Source organism: Bos taurus, chromosome 2 (assembly GCF_002263795.3).
Source record: "Bos taurus isolate L1 Dominette 01449 registration number 42190680 breed Hereford chromosome 2, ARS-UCD2.0, whole genome shotgun sequence".
Taxonomy (NCBI): domain Eukaryota; kingdom Metazoa; phylum Chordata; class Mammalia; order Artiodactyla; family Bovidae; genus Bos; species Bos taurus.
The window spans coordinates 36,627,207-36,647,968 of record NC_037329.1 but is presented as its reverse complement, the minus strand read 5'-3'; the positions used below and the strand labels follow the sequence as shown (position 1 = coordinate 36,647,968).

At 38.8% G+C, this 20,762-nt stretch overlaps 1 pseudogene; it reads right to left on the bottom strand.

Annotated features, from left to right (window-relative positions):
* Positions 1-905: 905 nt before the first annotated feature.
* LOC132343546 (large ribosomal subunit protein uL30-like) lies at positions 906-20,662 on the bottom strand (annotated as a pseudogene).
* Positions 20,663-20,762: the final 100 nt, after the last annotated feature.

The window sequence follows — 20,762 nt, the reverse complement described above, 5'->3', positions numbered from 1 at the left end:
TATTTGAGCTATGAATACTATCTCTTATTATTAGTAAAAATCACTTAATCAAGTTATCCTAATAAAATTTTCAAAGTATTTAAAATAGAAAACTATTTCAAGATACTTTTAAAATATCAATGAATAGCATACTACATACATGTTAGATTATAACACCACAAAGGATATGGACATAAAGTTCTCAAATTCTTTATCTTGCCACCTGTCTTAAACTAAGGAATCTATCTTAAATTTATTAAACTCACCTTAAAATTATTTTAAATAAATCAAAAATATAAGTAATGCTAGATAGCCAGCTGTTCACCTTTTAGATAAATGATCTTTTAAAAAGCTTTGAGAAAGGTGGATGAAACTGGAGCCTATTATACAGAGTGAAGTAAGCCAGAAAGAAAAACACCAATATAGTATACTAACACATATATATGAAATTTAGAAAGATGGTAACAATAACCCTGTATGCGAGACAGCAAAAGAGACACAGATGTATAGAACAGTCTTTTGGACTCTGTGGAAGAGGGAGAGGGTGGGATGATTTGGGAGAATGGCACTGAAACATGTATAATATAAGAAATGAATCGCCAGTCCAGGTTTGATGCAGGATACAGGATGCTTTGGGGCTGGTGCACTGGGATGACCCAGAGGGATGGTATGGGGAGGGAGGTGGGAGTGGGGTTCAGGATGGGGAGCACGTGTACACCTGTGGTGGATTCATGTTGATGTATGGCAAAACCAATACAATATTGTAAAGTAATTGACCTCCAATTAAAACAAAAAAATTTAATTAAAAAAAAAAGCTTTGAGAATTTGGCATTAATACTATATTTCTACATCATATTTTAAACATCTGTAATAATTTTGAATGATATATAAAAAGTTTTATTCATATAATACGAAGAGTCTGCATTTTCTTTTTTTTTTTACACTGCAATGTTTTTATTTTTTTTATTTTTTAATTTTATTTTATTTTTAAACTTTACAAGATAAAAAAAGAACAATAGTGCATCTGAAAAAATTATAATAAAGACCTTTTTTTTGGCCGCTCAGCACAGCTTGTAGGATCTTAGTTCTCCAATAAGGGATCTTGTGCCAGCTTCTGCAGTGAAAATGCCAAGTCCTAACCACTGGACTGGGCTTCCCTGGTGGCTCAGTGGTAAAGGATCTGCCTGCAATGCAGGAGACACCAGTTTCATCCCTGGGTAGGAAAGATCCCCTGGAGAGGGAAATGGCAACCCACTCCAGTATTCTTGCAGGGAAAATCCACAGAGAAGCCTGGTGGTCTATAGTCCTTAGGGTTGCAAAGAATCCCATGGACAGAAGTGCCTGGTGGGCTACAGTTCAAAGAGTCAGACACAACTGAGCACATTGCACAATCACTGGACCACCAGGAAATTTCCAATAATGGTTATTTGAAAGAAATTGAGAGAATGAATGCATACCTTCAACTGAATCAGTTAAAAATCTTTTTCAAAACAGGTATCTATAAACGTTTTAAATGTCCTTTTGCTCCTTTCAAATTATACGAAGATACCATAATTCAATGAATTGCTATTCATGCATGTATAATATAAAATAATTTGTTTTTGTTTTATTTCACTTGCTATTGACAATTTATTTGCAGATGGCAATTTCTACCCCAAAGACTGTTAATTGAATAATAAAGTCTGGCAATTCAAAGATACTACTTTTTTCCCTGATATCGGACAAGCAATTTATAAAATAACTATAAAAGAATAACTGTGACTAATTGTAATTTCCATTTAACAGAATCTTTTCATATTATTTATTACTACTATTTATTATTTATTCTATACTATTTTATTTAATTAGCTTGGGCTTCTAGGACAAATGGACTGGATGGCTTAAACAACAGACATCTCTTACAATTCTGGAGGCTAGGGAGTCCAGGATCAAGTTCCCTGCAGATTTGGTGACTGGTGAGGCTCCACTTTCTGGTTTGCAGACAGTTCCTTTCTCACACTATGCTCACATGACTCTCTTCCTCTCCTTACAGAGGCACTAATTCCATTATGAGGATCCCACTGTTGTTTCTGTTCAATCCCTAAGTCATGACTGACTCTGCAACCCCATGAACTACACAGCATGCCAGGCTTCCCTGTCCTTCTCTATCTTTGAGTTTGCTCAAATTCACGTCCATTGAGTCAGTGATGCCATCCAACCATCTCATCCTCTGTAGCCCCCTTTTACTCTTGACCTCAGTTTTTCCCACCACCAGGGTTTTTTCAAATGAATTGGTTCTTCGCATCAGGTGGCCACATACTGAAACTTAAGCTTCAGCATCAGTCCTTCCAGTGAGTATTTAGGGTTGATTTCCTTTGGGATAGACTGGTTTGATTTCCTTGCAGTCCAAGGGACTCTCGAGTCTTCCCTAGCATCACAATTAGAAAGCATCAATTTTTTGGTGCTCAGCCTGGTTCAAAACTTTATGGTTCAAAACTCACATCTGTACATGACTACTGGTAAAACCACAGCTTTGACAGCATGGACCTTTGTCAGCAAAGTGATGTCTCTGTTTTTTAACAAGGTGTCTAGGTTTGTCATAGCTTTTCTGCCAAGGAACAAACATCTTTCCTGGTTGCAGCCACCATCCACAGAGATTTTAGAGCCCAAGAAAATAAAATGTCACTGTTTCCACTTTTTCCCCTTCTATTTGCCATGAAGTGATGGAACCAGATGCCATGATTGTAGTTCTTTGAATGTTGAGTTTTAAGCCAGGTTTTTCCACTCTCCTCTTTCACTCTCATTAAGAGGCTCTTTAGTTCTGCTTCAGTTCCTCTTCACTTTCTGACAGTAGAATGACATCATCTGCATATCTGAGGTTATTGATATTTCTCCCAGCAATCTTGATTCCAGTGTGTGCTTCATCCAGCTTGGCATTTTGCATGATGTACTCTGCATATAAGTTAAATAAGCAGGGTGACAATATATAGCCTTGATGTACTCCTTTCCCAATCCGAAACCAATCCGTTGTTCAATGTCTGGTTTTAACTGTTCATTCTTGTCCTGCATACAGATTTCCTAGGAGACAGGTAAGCTGGTCTGGTATTCCCATCTCTTGAAGAATTTTTCACAGTTTGCTGTGATCCACATAGGCACAGGCTTTAGCATAGTCAATGAAGCAGATGTTTTTTTGGAATTCTCTAGTTTTCTTTATGATCCAATGGATGTTGCCAATTTGATCTCTGGTTCGTCTGCCTCTTCTAAATCCAGCTGGTACATCTGGAAGTTCTCAGTTCACATACTGCTATAGCCTAGAGCATTACCTTGCTAGTATGTGAAATGAGCACAAATGTACGGAAGTTTGAACATTCTTTAGCATTGACCTTCTTTAGTACTGAAATGAAAACTGAACTTTTCCAGTCCTGTGGCCATTCCTGAGTTTTCCAAATTTGTTTATAGGTTGAGTGCAGCACTTTCACAGCATCATCTTTTAGGATTTGAAATAGCTCACCTGGAATTTCACCACCTCCTCTAGCTTTGTTCTTAGTAATGCTTCCTAAGGCCCACTTGACTTTATACTCCAGGATGCCTGGCTCTAGGTGAATAACCACACCATCATGGTTATCTAGGTCATTAAGGACATTTTTGTATAGTTTTCTGTGTATCCTTGTTACCTCTTATTAATCTCTTCTGCTTCTGTTAGGTCTTGGCTGTTTCTTTCCTTTATTGTGCCCATCTTTGCATGAAACGTTCCCTTGGTATTTCCAATTTTCCTAAAGAGACCGCCACACTTTCCCATTCTGTTTTCCTCTATGTCTTTGCATTGTTCACTCAATGTCTCTCCTTGCTATTCTCTGGAACTCTGTATTCAGTCAGGTATGTCTTTCCCTTAACTCCTCTACCTTTCACTTCTCTTCTTTTCTCAGCTATTTATAAGGCCTCCTCAGACAATGACTTTGCCTTCTTACATTTCTTTTTCATGGGTATGGTTTTGGTCACCACTTCCTGTCAGTCAGTCAGTCAGTTCAGTTGCTCAGTCATGTCTGACTTTTTGCGACCCCATGAATTGCAGCACGTCAGGCCTCCCTGTCCATCACCAACTCCTGGAGTTCACCCAGACTCACGTCCATCGAGTCAGTGATGCCATCCAGCCATCTCATCCTCTGTCGTCCCCTTCTCCTCCTGCCCTCAATCCCTCCCAGCATCAGAGTCTTTTCCAATGAGTCAACTCTTCGCATGAGGTGGCCAAAGTACTGGACTTTCAGCTTTAGCATCAGTCCTTCCAAAGAAATCCCAGGGCTGATCTCCTTCAGAATGGACTGGTTGGATCTCCTTGCAGTCCAAGGGACTCTCAAGAGTCTTCTCCAACACCACAGTTCAAAAGCATCAATTCTTCGGCGCTCAGCCCTCTTCCCAGTCCAACTCTCACATCCATACATGACCACAGGAAAAACCATAGCCTTGACTAGACGGACCTTTGTTGGCAAAGTAATGTCTCTGCTTTTGAATATGCTATCTAGGTTGGTCATAACTTTCCTTCCAAGGAGTAAGCGTCTTTGAATTTCATGGCTGCAGTCACCATCTGCAGTGATTTTGGAGCCCAAAAAAATAAATCTGACACTGTTTCCACTCTTTCCCCATCTATTTCCCATGAAGTGGTTGGACCGGATGCCATGATCTTTGTTTTCTGAATGTTGAGCTTTAAGCCAAAATTTCTCTCCAATCTCCATATATTTTGGAACTTCCCAACTGTCTTTCTGTGATTGATTCCTAGTTTATTCCACTATGGTCGAGACGAAAGCACTCTATGATTTCTAGTCTTTAAAAAATTCTAAGGTGTGTTTTATGTCCCAGAAAGTGGTAGATATTCCATTTAAGCTTGAGATAAATGTAAATTCTATTGTTTTGAATGAAACAATCCATCAATGTCAATTATATCCAGTTGAGTGAAAGTGTTGTTGAGTTCAAATAGTCTTTACTGATTTTCAGCTGGCTGGATTGTTCATTTCTGAGTGAGGTGTGTGGAAATCTTTGACTGTAACAGGGAATTAACCTATTTTTCCCTCAGTACTATCAGCATTTGCCTCATCTGATGTTAATAGATGCATATACATTAAAAATTGTTATATCTTCTTGAAGAACTGAGCCCTTTATTATTATGTAATCCTCTTCTTTAACTTTCCTTACTTTGAAGTCTGCTTTGTCTGAAGTTAAAATAGCTGACTCCTGCTTTATGGTATATTTTTCTCTATCCATTTACTTTTTAAAATAATTTTATATATTTGCTTTTTTGGCTGTGCTGGGTCTTTGTTGCTGCACGGGCTTTTCTGTAGTTGTGGTAAGCTGGGACTACTCTCTAATTGCAGGTCTCAGGCTTCTCATTGCTGTGACTTCTCGTTGTGGAGCACAGGCTCTGGGGCACAAAAGCTTCAGTAGCTGTGGAACATGGACTCAGTACTTGCAGTCCCAAGACTCTAGAGCATACCCTCAATAGTTGTGGTGCACAGCCTTAACTGCTCCTTGGCATGCAGGATTTTCCCGGATTAGGGACCAAACCCAAACCCAAACCCAACAGGGACCAACTGGCAGAAGGATTCTTTACCACTGAGCCACCAGAGAAACCCTCTATCCATTTACTTTTAATCTACATTTCATAAGTATCTTCCTGGAGACAACTTATATGTGGGTCTTATTTGTTGATCCACCATAATGATCTCTGTGTCTTTCAATTGGTGCATTTCAACCACTGACATTTAACATGGCTACTGATATAGTTGGATTAATATCTACCATATTACTGTTTTATATTTGTTGCCCTTGTTCTTTGTTCCTACTTTTATCTCCCAAGCCCATTTGAATGCAGAGTTCCAAAGAATAGCAACGATAGATAAGAAAGCCTTCTTCAGTGATCAATGGAAAGAATTAGAGGAAAACAATAGATTAGGAAAGACTAGAGATCTCTTCAAGAAAATCAGAGATACCAAGGGAACATTTCATCCAAAGATGAGCACAATAAAGGACAGAAATGGTATGGACCTAACAGAAGCAGAAGATATTAACAAGAGGTGGCAAGAATACACAGAAGAACTATACAAAAAAGATATTCATGACCCAGATAAACACGATGGTGTGATCACTTACCTAGAGCCAGACATCCTGGAATGTGAAGTCAAGTGGGCCTTAGGAAGCATCACTACAAACAAAGCTAGTGGAGGTGATGGAATTCCAGTTGAGCTATTTAGAATCCTAAAAGATGATGCTGTGAAAGTGCTGCACTCAATATACCAGCAAATTTGGAAAACTCAGCAGTGGCCACAGGACTGGAAAAGGTCAGTTTTCATTCCAATCCCAAAGAAAGGCAATGCCAAAGAATGCTCAAACTACCGCACAATTGTACTCATCTCACACGCTAGTAAAGTAATGCTCAAAATTCTCCAAGCCAGGCTTCAGCAATACGTGAAACGTGAATTTCCAGATGTTCAAGCTGGTTTTGGAAAAGGCAGAGGAACCAGAGATCAAATTTCCAACATCTGCTGGATCATCAAAAAAGCAAGAGAATTCCAGAAAAACATCTATTTCTGCTTTACTATGCCAAAGCCTTTGACTGCGTGGATCACAATAAACTGTGGAAAATTCTGAAAGAGATAGGAATACCAGACCACGTGACCTGCCTCTTGAGAAACCCGTACGCAGGTCAGGAAGCAACACTTAGAACTGGACATAGAACAAAAGACTGGTTCCAAATAGGAAAAGGAGTATGTCAAGGCTGTATATTGTCACCCTGCTTATTTAACTTATATGCAGAGTACATCATGAGAAACGCTAGGCTGGAAGAAGCACAAGCTGGAATCAAGATTGCCAGGAGAAATATCAATAACCACAGATATGCAGATGACAGCACCCTTATGGCAGAAAGTGAAGAAGAACTAAAGAGCCTCTTAATGAAAGTGAAAGAGGAGAGTGAAAAAGTTGGCTTAAAGCTCAACATTCAGAAAACTAAGATCATGGCATCTGGTCCCATCACTTCATGGCAAATAGATGGGGAAACAGTGGAAACAGTGAGAGACTTTATTTTGGGGGGCTCCAAAATCACTGTGGATGGTGATTGCAGCCATGAAATTAAAGATGCTTACTCCTTGGAAGGAAAGTTATGGCCAACCTAGATAGCATATTCAAAAGCAGAGACATTACTTTGCCAACAAAGGTCCGTCTAGTCAAGGCTATGGTTTTTCCAGTAGTCACGTATGGATGTGAGAGTTGGACTATAAAGAAAGCTGAGTGCCGAAGAACTGGTGCTTTTGAACTGTGGTGTTGGAGAAGACTCTTGAGAGTCCATTGGACTGCAAGGAGATCCAACCAGTGTATCCTAAAGGAGATCAGTCCTGGGTTTTCATTGGAAGGACTGATGTTGAAGCTGAAACTCCAATATTTTGGCCACGTCATGCGAAGAGCTGACTCATTTGAAAAGACCTGATGTTGGAAAAGATTGAGGGCAGGAGGAGAAGGGGATGACAGAGGATGAGATGGTTGGATGGCATCACCGATTCAGTGGTCAAGTTTGGGTAAACACTGAGGGTCGGTGATGGACAGGGAGGCCTGGCATGCTGGCATGCTGTGGTTCATGGGATAACAAAGAGTTGGACACGACTGAGTGACTGAACTGAACTCCTTTTCTGCCTTGTGTTTTTGAAGTATAGCTGATTTACAATATTTCATTAGTTTCAGATGTACAGCAAAGTGATGATTTGGAGATACACACACATATACACTCATTTTTAAATTTTAAAATTTATTTTTGCTGTATTGGGCTTTGTTGGTTCATGAGCTTTTCTCTACTTGCCATGAGTGTGAGTTACTGTTTATTGAAGTGCTAGGGTTTCTCATTGTGGTTGCTTTGCTTACCACGGAGCACCAGCTCTAGGGCATGTGGGCTTCAGTAGTTGCAGCACATCGGCTCCATAGTTACGGCTCTCAGTGCTCTGCAGCATATGGAATCTTCCAGGATCAGGTATCAAACCCGTGTCTCCTGCACTGGTGGGAAGATTCTTTTTACTGAGCCTCCAGAGAAGCCCCTACACTCTTTTTGAAAAATTCTTTTTCATTATAGCTTATTACAAGATATTGCATATCATTTCCTGTGCTACACAGTAAAACTTTTATTATCTACTTTACATAGTGTGCATATATATGCTTTGGTAGTGAGCATCTGTTAATTCCATACTCCCAATTTATTCCTCCCCTCTTCCCCTTTGGTAACCATAAATTTGTCTTCCATTTGTGAGTCTGTTTCTGTTTAGTAAATAGATCAATTTCTACTATTTTTTAGAAGCTATATATGTGATAGCATACAATATTTGTCTATATCTGACTTATTTCACTTAGCTTAATAATCTCTACATCCATCCATGTAGCTATGTCAGTTTCACTCTTTTTTAAATGACTAATATTTCACTACATGTATATGTGTGTGTATATGTATCACATACTCTTTATCTGTTCATCCGTTGATAGCAACTTAGGTTGCTTCCATATCTTGGCTATTGTAAATAGTGCTGCTATGAACACTGGGGTGCATGTATCTTTTCCAATTAGAGTTTTTATTTCTTTCTGGATATATGCCCAGGAATGGAACTGCTGGATCATATGGTAACTTCATTTTCAGTTTTTTAAGGAGCTTCCCATAGTGACTGCACCAATTTACATTCCCACCAACATAAAAGGGTTCCCTTTTCGTCACACTCTCTTCAGCATTTATTTGTAGACTTTTTGAAGATGGCCTTTCTCACTGGAATGAGGTGATACCTCATTATAGTTTTAATCTGCATTTCTCTAATAATTAGCAATGCTGAGCATATTTTCATGTGTCTGCTAGCCATCTGTATGTCATTTGGAGAAATGTCTATTTAGGTCTTCTGCCCATTTTTTGGTTCTTTTTTTTATTATTGCATTTATTTATTTTTTGTTGCACTGGGTCTTCATTGCTTTGCATGGGCTTTCTCTAGTGGTGGCAAGTGGGTGCTACTCTTTGTTGTAGGGCATGTACTTATTGCAGTGGCTGCTCTTGTTGTGGATCACCAACTCTAGACATTCAGATTTCAGTAGTTGTAGCACACGGGCTCAGTAATTGCAACACATGGGCTTTAGGGGACACAGACTCCAGTAGTTACAGCTCCAGGGCCTGGCAGTTGCAGCTCGGAGGCTCTAGAGCACAGGCTCAGTAGCTGTGGTGCACAGGCTTAGTTGTTATGTGGGATGTGGAATCTTCCTGGACCAGGGATCAAACCCATGTCCCCTGCATTGGCAGGCAGATTCTTATCCACTGTGCCACTGAGGAAGTTCCTTCTGCCCATTTTTAAATTTTTTTCCATCAATGAGTTGTATAAACTGTTAATATATTTTGGAAATTAAGCCCTTGTGGGTTACATTGTTTGCAAACAGTTTCTCCCATTAACTGTCTTTTTGTTTATGATTTTGTTTGATGTGTAAAGATTTCTATGTTTGATTGGGTCCTATTTGTTTTTCTTTTATTTCTATTGCTTTGGGAGACTGAGCTAAGGAAATACTGCTACAGTGTATGTAAGAGGCTATCTGCCTATGCTCTCTTCTAGGAGTTTATGGTGTCTTATACTTAAGAAATCATTTTGAGTTTATTTTAGTGTATGCTGTGAGGGGGTGATCTAACTTCATTGATCCACATGTGGCTGTCCAGTTTTCCCAACACCACTTGCTAAAGAGATTGTTTTTTCACCATTGTACATTCTTGCCTCCTTTGTTCACAAGTAATTGACCACAGTATGTGTGGATTCACCTCAGGGCTTTTTTTTCTGTTCCACTGATTAATATGTCTGTTTTTGTCTCAATACCACACTGTTTTGATTACTGTAGCTTTGTAGTATTGTCTGAAGTCTGGAAGGATTAAGCCACCCGCTTTGTTCCACTTCCTCATGATTGCTTTGGCAATTACTGGTCTTTTCTGATTCCATATAAATTTTAGGATTATTTGTTCTAGCTCTATGAAAAATGTTATGGGTAATTTGATAGGGATTACATTAAATCTGTAGATTGCTTTGGGTAGTCCAGCCATTTTAACTGTATTAATTCTTCCAATCCAAGAGCATAGATTTTTTCCATTTCTTTGAATTCTCTGTAATTTCCAATTTTTATAGTTCTAAACATGTATCTTTTACCTCCTTGATTACTACATTTACAACTCTTTTCTTTTTTCATGCAATTTTAAAGAGAATTTTAACTTACTCTTTCTGGTATTTCATTGCTAGTGTAAAGAAATGCAACAGGTTTCTATATATTACTCTTTTATCCTGCTCTCTTGATGAACTCAGTTAACAGTTCTCATAGTTTTTATGTGGAGTTTTTAGGGTTTTCTAGATAGAGTATCAGGCATCTGTATCAAATGACAAGTTTTACCCCTTCCCTTCCAACTTGGATGCCTTTTATTTCTTTTTCTTCTCTGACTTACATGGCTAGGACTTCCAATACAATGTTGAATAGTAATGGTGAGAATGGGCATCCTTGTCTTATTCCATAATTTACCAGGAAGACTTTCAGCTTTTCACCATTTGGTATTTTGTAGGCTGTGGGCTTGTCCCAAATGGCTTTTATTATGTTGAGGTATGTTCTCTCTATACTGACTTTAGGAAGAGTTTTTATCAGGAATAAATGTTAATTTTTGTTGTTGTTGAATTTTATCAAATTTAAAAAAAATTTTTTTAATTAAAAAAATTTTTATCAAATTTTTTTCTTCATTTGTAGAGATGATCATGTGATTTTTGTCTTTTTCTGTTAATGGGGTATATCAAATTAATTGATTTGCATATGTTGAACATCCTGGTGACCCTGGAATGAAACCCACTTGATCACAGAGCATGATCCTTTTTATATGTTGTTGGATTCAGTTTGCTAAAATTTTGTTGAGGATTTTTACATCTATATTCATCAAAAATATTGTCCTGTAATTTTCTTTTTTGGTAGTGTCTTTGTCTGGCTTTGGTATCAGGGTGATGGTGGCTTGACACAATGATTTTGGGAGAGCTCCCTCCTCTTCAACCTTTTGGAAGAGTTTGAGAAGAAAAGATATAAGTTTTATTTGGGGGAATTGCCCAGTGAGGCCATCCAGTCTTGGACTGTTGGTGGAATGAGTTTTTAAATCACAAATTCTACTTTATTTCTAGTGATTGGTCTGTTCAAATTATCAATTTCATCTTGATTCAGTTTTGATGGGATGTATGTTTCTAGAAATGTGTTCATGTCTTCTAGGTTGTCCAATTTGTTGGCATATAACCATTCACAGCATTCTCTTATCTGTCTCTTATGGTCGTGTGTGTGTGTGTGTGTGTGTGCGTGCGCGTGTGCTTCTAATTTTAATTTCAAGTTCTAGTTTAATTTAATTCTAATTTCAAGTTCTTTCCAAAAACAAGGCCCCAGGAAATCCCAGGTTCAATATGCTCCTAGGCTTGGTCCACTGCTGTCTTGTATTCACAGGTAGGTGTTTATTCACCAACAGTAAAGCCCAGGATAGATGTGATAAAACAGGACTTCCTTCTTCATTGCATGAGCCCTTCGGTGGTTTCAGAGGTGGACAGTGGTTATCAGAGAAAACACACAGGAATTTTTCCTTGGAACTGAGGTGGGATGAAAAGTGTCTGTTGTGAACATCACTGTTTTCCCTGACCCTTTGCCACAAGTTTCTGAAGACATATTCTAGCAGAAAACAATCTTCCTTGAAGATACTGAGTGAAAATTTCATAAAACAAAAACACACACTTCCAGTGCACTCTGTCTTCAGGTACACTGGGTTTAGTTCAGCTGCCAGATGAGCTGATTGATGGGTTCACCTCAATTAGCTAGGTGAGCCTACTTCCTTGATGAAACCCACTCTATTCTTTGTAGTGTGATCAGCCACTAAGAGTTGGAAAGGGTGCAGGAACCCTGCGATCACCTGGAAATTCTTCCCTGGGAAGGCAATTTCATGAATGAGGTCTTCTAAACAAATAACATCAAACTTCCCCAGGTGCTTCTCAATCACTATGTTGTCTGTCAGAGGGATGACCTTGTTCTTGACCTTGGCTTGTCCACGTTTCAAGATGAGTTCCTGAACAGACTTCAGATTTGGAAATCCCCAAGTTACATAAGGTTCCACAATACAAAGCGTCTTTATGGTTTGAGGGGTCACTTTCATAAAGACATCACCAAAAATCTTATTCAAGCAAAGTCTTGCAATTGTCCTCTGCACCAGAGAACTCACCCCATTAATCCTTTCAATATGCACAACAAAGGCCAAGGAATGTTTGTCTGGCACTTCCAAGCCACAGGGTTTCACTTTTAGCCATCTGAGTTGCACCTTGTCCCATAGTTGCTGCCAGGAATCATGCATGAACCACTCTAGTCACTTAAACTTGATCTCTTTTTGTTTCCTCTGCTCCTTCCTTTGCAAAAGTGCCTGTTTTGCCTGGGTGGCTTTGAGGGCCTGATAAGCCTTCTTCTTCAGGAGAGTCTCTGGAACCAAAGGGATCTTTCTTCTTGGCTCTTCCTCCACCATTTTTCCAATGCTGCAGCTACTAAAACTCTTGTGGTTTTAAATGAGCATTTTATAGGATTCCACTTTGTCTCCTTTCCTAGTCCATAAGCTATAGTTCATATTTTGATTTTTTATTGGTTTTATTAGAGTTTTGAAACTCTAATAAAGTTAGAGTTTACTTTCAAATAACACTATTCCACTTCCTATGTAGGATACCTCATAATAACAAAATAATTCTAATTTCTCCCTCCTATCCTTTGTTTCACTGCTGTTATTCATTTCACTTATCCCTGGGTTGGGAAGATCCCCAGGAGAAGGAAATGGCAACCCACTCCAGTGTTCTTGCCTGGAAAATCCCATGGACTTCTCTTTCAGAGAAGCCTGGAAGGCTAAAGTCCATGGGGTTACAAGAGTCAGACATAACTTAAGAGACTAAAACAAAACAAACATATATGAGAATGCTGTGCTGTGCTGAGTTGTGTTTGACATTTTGTGACCCCACGAACTGAAGCTAGCCAGGCTCCTCTGTCCATGGAATTTTCTAGGCAAGAATACTGGAGTGGGTTGTCATTTCCTATGCCAACATATGAGAATACTTAAGCATATATGTAGGCTTCCCAGGTGGCACTAGTGATAAAGAATCCACCTGCCAGTGTAGAAGATGCAAGAGACGCAAGTTGAATCCCTGGGTCAGGAAGATCCCCTGGAGTAGGAAATGGCAACCCACTCCAATACTCTAGCCTGGAAAATTCCATGGACAGAGGAGCCTGATGGCCTACAGTCCATAGGGCCACAAAGAGTTGGACATGATGGAGCAACTTAGTATACACACACACAAGCATATACATACATAGATAAGACATATACATAACTGAATATATTATTGGTATTATTTTTAACACAGTGCTGTGAGCTCAATTAAGAATAAAGTAAATAAAAGTTATTTTATCTTCACTTTTTCCTTCTTTGATATTCTTCCTTTCTTTATGTAGACCTGAGTTTCTGAACTGTATTACTTTCCTTGTCTCTAATGAATTTCTCTCTATTTTCGGCAAGGCTGGTCTACAGGCCACAAACTCTCTTAATTTTTGTCAATTTTCCCTTCAGTTTTGAAGGTAATTTCACATAAGACAGAATTCTACATTGGTGGTGTTTTTTTCTCCCAAAAGTTTTGATATTTCAGTCCACACCACAGTCTTCATGTTTATGTGGCTTCTGAGGAGGTGTTGGATGTAATTATTTTGTTCCTTTATAGGTAAGATTTTTTTTAACTCTGTCTTATTTCAGGTTTTTTTTTTTTTTTTTTTTTTTTAGTCTTTGACTGTTTAAAATTGAAAGTGATATACCAAGGTATAGTTTTGGGGGATATTTATCCTGCTTGGTGTTCTCTGAGTTTCCTGGACCTGTGGTTTGGGGTCTAACATTAATTTGGGGGAAATTCTCAGTCATTTTTCTTTCAAATAGTTCTTCTTTTCTTTCTTCTCCTTCTGATAGTCCCATTACATCCACGTTAAACCTTTCCTAGTTGTCCCACAGTCTTTGTGTAAGCAGATAGGGTGGGGGTCCCTGGAGAAAGAGAATGAGGCATGGCTTTCTTCACATAAGGGAAGACATTTTTTACATTAAATATTTTGTGATCTAATCCTGGCCACAATGCTTGCCTTTGAACAGGTCTCAGTAATTAATCACCTTAAAAGAGGAGGAACAAACAACTGTTATCAGGCAAGAGAAGTAACAATAGCAAACTCCCAATTTTGTTTCAGTGGTAAAAATTAGCCTAAAGTGCTCAACCATCAGATTAACAGGAACCTAAGGGATGAAGACATTGATCTTCTCTTTTTTCTTTTAATAATATAATTTATATTTTATCCCCCAGAATTTATTATTTTTATTAATAACTTTTCTTAAAATATTTTAGAAATATTGAGATAATATGACAGCATTCTATTGGAAAAAACTGCCTTAAAATGTCTTTATTTCTTGCTAATTTTTTGGTTATTCCTACAAAATTTATATGAAATTGATGCTTTCTAGGAGTAAAAGAACATTTTCAAAAATCTTTCTCATCTAGGGGACTCTACATTCTCTCTTTTTTTTTAATTTTATTTTACATTGGAGTATAGTCTATTTCCAATGTTGTGTTACACTCTGTCAACTTAACTAGTTTTCCCTGAGGTCACTGTTTGTTAAGAATGGACTGCTCTGGTATATTTCAAACTGGTTCCTTTCTCTCTCTCCATCCCAGAAGCCTGATGGGATTTTTCTTTGATTTTTATTGTGGAAATAAACATTTATTTCAGTTTAATTAAACACAGTCTAGAAAATCTAGGGTATTACATGATACAATCTGGGAATAGGCAATATTTAAGTTTAGCTAGCAAGCCCAAAATTATAAAGAAATCACAGACATATTTTACCATATGAACATATCTATGAACACGTGGCAAAATAAAATAAATGGCAAGACGCTTGCTGCTTCAAAGAAAAGCTATGACAAACCAAGACAGCATATTAAAAAGCAAAGACATAACTTTGTCAACAAAGGTTCGTATAATCAAAGCTATGGTTTTTCCAGTAGTCATATACAGATGTGAGAGTTGGACCATAAACATGGCTGAGTGCCAAAGAATTGATGCTTTCAAACTGTGGTGCTTGGACTAAGTTTGGTCCAAACCCTAGTACGGAAGGAGATCAAACTAGTCAATCCTAAAGGACATCAACCCCGAATATTCACTGGAAGGACTGCTGCTGAAGCTGAAGATCCAATACTTTGGTCACCTAATGCAAACAGCTGACTCACTGGAAAAAATCCTCATGATGGGAAAGATTGAAGACAAAAGGAGAAGGGAGTTGGCAGAGTATGAGATGGTTAGATAGCATCACTGACTCAATTGGCATGAGTTTGAGCAAATTCTGGGAGATAGTGGAAGAGTCCACGGGGTTGCAAAGAAAAGGACACGACTTAGCAACTGAATAACAGACAGAAGACAGTTAAAGAAACACGGTGAAGGCAGGACAGAGTAGTAATATCTGTGACACTGAAAAGAAATGATAGGACTTCCCTGGTGGTCTAGTGGTTAAGAATCCACCTGCCAATGCATGGGTCACAGGTTTGATCTCTGATCTAGGAAAATTCCACGTGCTGCGCAGCAACTAAGTTCATGTGTATAACTGTTGAGCCCTCACTCTAGAGCCCGCAGTCTGCAACTACGGAGCCCTTGTGCCACGACGACTGAAGTCTGCACACCTAAAGCCTGTGATCCGCAACAAGAGAAGCCAGTGCAATGAGAAGCCCATGAATCGCAACAAGAGTAGCTCTCATTTGCTCACTGCAACTAGAGAAAGCCCATGTGCAACAAAGACACAGCACAGCTAGAAATACATAAATAAAAAGAAAGGATAATTGATATAAATAAGGATTTAGAGAAAAAGATACCTCTGATTGCAAAATTAGATGCATATGCACATGAAATTTGATGCTGTTTTATCAAATAAATGGAAAAAATATCTATGAGTATTTTTCTGTCTGCATGCGTGTTAACTATTCTTTTAATATTGTATTGTGTGAAGAAAAAAATGAAGAATACTAAATATGCAAGAATGTTTATGAAATAGTAAATAGAGGTAAGAGAGCTAAATAAAACAGGTAAATAAAAAAGAGAGCTAAGTAGAAAGGGAAGAAAAGGGTAAGGGGGAAAAAAAACCAGCCTATACTAAAATAGCTAGCATGTATGACACATTGTTACAAAATCACAAACAAATATAGACAAGAAAAAAATTAAGATTATAAAGGACATTGCAACCAACTTGCTGCTGCTGCTGCTGCTGCTAAGTCGCTTCAGTCGTGTCTGACTCTGTGCGACCCCATAGACAGCAGCCCATCAGGCTCCCCCGTCCTGGGATTCTTCAGGCAAGAACACTGGAGTGGGTTGCCATTGCCTTCTCCAGTGCATGAAAGTGAAAAGTGAAAGTGCAGTCGCTCAGTCGTGTCTGACTCTTAGCGACCCCATGGACTGCAGCCTACCAGGCTCCTCTGTCCATGGGATTTTCCAGGCAAGAGTGCTGGAGTGGGATGCCATTGCCTTCTCTGTGCAACCAACTTACCAGAGGGCATATCCAAGGAGTTCATATCAGTATTTATTAATAGATGCCCTTCTGCTCGAAGTCTCACAAAATGCAGTCCAACGTGGACATGAGGCAGAGTATATATAGTCTTGGTTATTATCAATTTGAAGTTGTTATGTATGTGTTCAGCTTGACTGTACTAAAGGGACAGGGGTCAGTTCAATCTGGTTTTATGATTTATTCCAGGGGTGATCAAACTCTCTACAAAAAACCAACTAGTAAATATTTCAGGCTTTCTGGGCCATATCATCTCTATCATAACTACTTATCTCTGCCACTGTATGTAAAAACAGTCATGGACTGCGATGGTTAATTTTATGTGCTAACTTGGGGAGGCCAGAATATCAAGTCATTTAATCAAATTCTAATTTAGGCACTGTAGTGAAGATATTTTGTAATTGTGGATAGAGAGATATGTATCATATACTACTGGTTCTGTTTCTATGGAGAACTCTGACTTATACACAGACAATACATAAACTAATGGGCCTGGCTGTGTTCCCATAAAACTATTTACAGTAACAAGCAGTGAATCCAACCTTAAGAACTATCAATAATAAAAGACAGTTGCTTTTATTAAAAGCTCTATGTTTTGACACTGGGAAAGGTGTTTCATACATGGATCCAAGTGTCCGATCAACTGAGAATTGTTTCTGACCAGGCCAGATATTCTGGAGCAGCAATGTGAGCAGGAATAATTTTCCTAGAACCAGTTAGACCATAAGCTTAAGCTTAAGAAAGAGTTTCTCAGAGAAGGTTTCAAGATGGTATTCTGTTTTTTGGTTTTTATATTGTTTTCTCTACTGGTTTTGGAGATCAAAAGTTATTGCTGCTGCTAATCCAACAGAAGTCAACCAAGAGCATGTCTTAGATGCTCATTTATTAAATGGAGCACCTTTCAATTGTTCCTGAAAAGGGGAAATTTTTAATTCACTAAATCAAAGGTTTTTACTTTTGGAATAAAAAATTTTTTACAGCAAAGATTTAAAGCTAAGGACCTTTTAAGTGACATGTTCCTTAGAAGGAAGAATCTTCAAACTATAGACTGTTATTCAATAATAATAAGTACTGTATACTTAAGAGTTAGCTATAACTTTAAATAGTAGATCTTTAATTTGGTTGATGCCACAAGGTTCCCTTCTCCAGAATTAATAACATTCCCATTTAAGAAGAAATTGGCATCCTTTGTTTTCAACTTAGGGACACTCCCCCTCCCACCCCATGTAAGAGGATCCTAGGTATTACCTGTTGTACCTCAAATGTTTAAGAAATGACTACATTTAAAAATAAATTGACTTATAAAAAGTAAATATAACCACATCTTTTCAAGATCACATCTTTTATGCAAAGTAGAGAATATCTATAAAATTGCCCTTACCATAGAGAAGCTTCTTGGAAGGTTAGGTTATGAGTGATAAGATATAGGGAAAATAGAAACTTTAAAATTCAGTATCTGAAAGAGAATTCTAACCTATCAAGTAGTTGAAGAAATATTCAAGCATAAGAGCAGAGAGCTGTTATGACCATGACCAAATGATAGACAAATTTATAAAGTAAAAGGGGATAAATTAATAGTAAAGAAGACCTTAATTTACAGAAGAAGCCAAGTTCAAAAATGGAAATTAATGGGTTGGTTTGGCAAGTGGTGAACAAAGATATTTATACACAAAAAGGTATGTCAGAGTTGATCATAAAGATAAAAAGTTGAGCAAAAAAAGGTCAAAAGGGGGAAATTTGTGCAAAAAAAGATAATCATGGGGTCTAAATTGGTCAGAAAAGTTCTAATTTCAAATGTCAAAACATTGGTCCTCATTTTAAGTTCAGAAAATATAGTCACTCTATTTGTATCTACAATCTCTATCAAATTCTCTTTAATGTAGAAAATTTCAATAATTATTTTCTGATAATGAGAATTATCTGGAAACTCAAATCAGAGAAAGTACATTAAAAAACAGTATCAACTGACAATTCTTACACAACAAAAAAAATACTTACTAGTAGTCTTTATTTACTAGCATCAACAAGACACTAATTTGGAAGGTCTGCTTAGCCTAAGAAATTGGTGCCACACTCACCTCTTCTGATATTATCAGGGCTGAGTAGGGATGAAGTCACAGTCTGCCAAAATCTGAACCATTCTTGACAGGTTTGGGGTTTCTGTAGAGAAGTTACCTCTACCAGGTCTGACTCAGGAAAATGGTAGTCAATCCTTCTAGTGCAGAATGTACCTCAGAAGATGTTTAAGGGACTTATGTAATAAGCCCCAGAAAGATATTAGTAGTGATTTAGACATGGAATGTAATAGCTAACAATTATGGTATGCTATGTTCTAGGAACTGAGGCATTATCTCATTTAATCCTTTTAAAAAAGCAGTGGGTATTCATTTTACAGACAGTAAAGAATCTGCCTGCAATGCAGGAGACCTGGGTTCCATCCCTGGGTGGGGAAGATCCCCTGGAGAAGGAAATGGCAATCCACTCTAGTATTCTTGTCTAGGAAATCCCATGGACAGAGGAGCCTGGCAAGCTACAGTCCATGGGATAGTAAAGAGTAGGACAGGGCTTAGTGACTAAAAACAAAAACAGGATACCTAAGCTTGGCAAGGTTAAAGAAATGCTCAAGGACTTCTTTGGCAGTCCAGTGGTTAAAGACTCTGCTTCCAACAGAAGAGGCGCGGGTTTGATCCTTGGTTGGGAAACTAAGATCCCACATGCCCAGCAGACAAAAAAACAAAAAACAATACAGAATCGCTCAGGATCACAAAGGTAGTGAGAGGCAGGGTTGGGATTTGAACTTATGCAGTACGGTGCTTCAGGATATGTATACCCATAACCATAATGCTACAGGTACAAAACAGGTTGGGGGAAGAAAAAGTTTTCTACACAAGGCAAATCATCAATTTTCTCAAACTTAGTCTCTGTTCACTTTATCCCACACCAGATAGTTAATCTTCAAATCACATTTTAAAAAGTTAGACTGGCATTTATGTACCAACTTTAAACAATTATGATCTTTAGTATTTTACAATTTACTTTAGTGAAGCATGGACAGTCAGTCTGTTAAGTCTCCAACAGAGTGAAACAGAGATGATACTGATTAGTGCACACCCTCCAGATAAAATGACAAAGAAATACACATAAACTTTACACTTCATTTATTGAAATCATTTGTATCCAATGAATTCCTTAAGCAAACCAATAAAATAAGTCAGTTTACAAGTGTCATCAGTATGCCTCCCAAGTTTCAATAACTTATTTTTACCGGTGAGTAACTTACATGTTTGATACCTTATTCAAAAGCCACATATCACCTAAATCCACAGAAATGGTGGTTTTTTTCCTCTAATCTACTCCCTTAGTATTCTCTTAACATCTTGGTTTACCACATTTACATTTTTTTAAAAGTTTCGTCTCATTCTCATCAGACCATTTATCACACAATTTTCCTCCCTCTTTCTAAGTGGATGCATTTTTACCGCAAAATCTGTAGCTACACTACCAAAGATTAGTGCCACAATTTTAAAAGACATGACTGGAGAAATACACTACTACCAACACTGAACTACCACAAGGAACGAACGGTCTGGGACGAATCGGCTCCGACCCTTAAAGAAGAGGGCTCGCTGCCATCACAGAGGGTGAACAGGGAATGGGAGGAGGGGAGGTCGGAAAGGCAGTGTTTGATTCAAGTCAATAAACATTCACTGCGCCACTCACCCAGCGCAAAAGGAAAAAAAAAAAAAAAAGATGGGCGGTATTTCAAGCAGTGGGCCCTGCAGGTTTGCCAAAGGGGCCAATATCCTGTGGCGCGGACTCGGGCGCTGGGCAGCAGCAGGGCTTCTGAGCCCTTCACCAGCCAGGCGAGGGCGGCCAACCAGGGCCGGGCCTCTAGTGCCCCGCTCCCAATGCCCGCAAACTCGCCGGCCCAGTCGCCAGCCCGCCGGCCGATCAGCCGCAGCCGCTTACCGGTGGCGCCTCGCTGCCTCCCCGGGGGCAGCCCTTCAACGGTTGCCGCAGTCAGAGCACCACCCCGCGGTGGGGTACGTCGAGCCCGCCCGCAGCTCTCTGATCCGCGTAGCTCCACCAATCTCGCGAGAACTCGGCGGAGTCCGCGAAGTCGCGGAGAGGAGAAGGGAGGGGCATT